Consider the following 1688-nt stretch of genomic DNA (forward strand, 5'->3'; position numbering starts at 1 on the left):
CAGTAAGTCCCTTGAAACTCTCATTAAGTCCCTTGAAGTTGTCATTAAGATCCTTGAGTAAACTTATAACCATTGTTTTGAACTCTGTATCCAGTAGCTTGCTTGCTTGCTTCCATTTCTTTCATTTGTAACATGTTTCTTTGTCTTTGCATTTTGGCTGCTTCCCTGTGTTTGTTTCTATGTATTAGGTAGAGCTGTTATATCTCCTGAAATTGGTAGTAGGCCTTGTGTAATAGGTGTCCTGTAGGGCCCAGTGGCTCAGCCTCCCCAGTCACCTGAGCTGGTCACTATAGGTGCACCCCTGTGTGGGCTGCATAGTCTTGTTGTAGTTAATTGGTGTTGGTGTCACTGGGAGGAATTGGCCTCCATTCCAGTTGACTGTGAGGACCAGCTGCATCTACAGTGGAAGAGCTGCTATGCAGGAGACACCCCTGTGGAGCAGGACTTGCTTCAGTGGGGCTTTGGTGCTCCCTGAGTCTGCCCCTTGCGTGTGTTGTGTGTCACTTGTGGGTGTGTAGAGTTGTAATCTGGTATGGTTTGAAGCTGTCTACAGGGTACACTGTCTGTGGGGCCTCTTGGAAGGTGCAGAGTTAGCCACTGCCTGGGGCCACCCAGCAGGAGGTACAGAGAGATCCGCAGATGCCTGCTATTTGTATTGGGCTAGGAAGTGCCCAGGCGAGGCCCAGCTGTGAGGCAGGGCAGGCTGGTGCTAGTGCTGGGTATTGGGCCTTTTATTGATAGGTTTGGGGCATGCTGACTCCAGCTGCTGCTTGTTTAAGAGATTTGAGCAAAGCGTGAAGCCTGAGCCAGGACAGGCCTTTCATATGGAAAAGCAGCTGCAAACAGCTTGGGTGGGACTGCAAATTGGGTTGGGTGTGGTCTCAGGGAATCACCAGGGCCAAGCGAACAGTGTGGGCCACACTGATGGAAACTCAGATATGGCCGCTAGTCAGCTCTCCGATGGGGGAGGTCCCAGCATAGGAACAGTGACCCCTGTGGGCACCCTGTCTGGGAGAAAGCTGCCCCTGAGTTCCGGCCCCAATGCCAGACAATCCAGTTCCTCCCTGTACGTCCCTGGATTTACCCAAAGCCGCAGCCCGGCGCTGGAGCTAGGAGGAAATGACCACGTAAGCTCGTTTGTGGGCCGTTTAAGAGGAACACCTGGAATTCCATCAGCCACAATCCCCACTGGTTTTTACAGCCCAAAGTTACGGGGACTTACTCTTCCCAGCTCTGGAACCCTGGGCTGGGGTCTGGTGTGGGGCTGGGACCCCCTGCTTCTCACTGGAGGCCTTGGAGATCTCCCTCCCGATTAAAGAAACACCACACGTGGGTGCCCAGCCCTTAATGGCCTCCGCCCCCTCCTACCAGCCTCAGTGTGCTTTCTTGTTTACTTTTCTTCCATTCAGGCAGATTTCAGGTGGTTCTGAGTGATGGTTGTTCTGTGTTTTAGTTGTAATTTTTTAAAAAATATATATTTTATTGATTTTTTACAGAGTGGAAGGGAGAGGGATAGAGAGTTAGAAACATCAATGAGAGAGAAACATCGATCAGCTGCCTCCTGCACACTCCCTACTGGGGATGTGCCTGCAACCAAGGTACATGCCCTTGGCCGGAATTGAACTCCAGACAGCGAGTAACAGCATTTACCTCCACTGCCATCTCGGTTCTCTAATTTTATTTTTCAA

Source organism: Myotis yumanensis, unplaced genomic scaffold (genome assembly GCF_028538775.1).
Source record: "Myotis yumanensis isolate MYYU_CA2020_CCGP unplaced genomic scaffold, mMyoYum1.0.hap1 SCAF_5, whole genome shotgun sequence".
NCBI lineage: Eukaryota > Metazoa > Chordata > Mammalia > Chiroptera > Vespertilionidae > Myotis > Myotis yumanensis.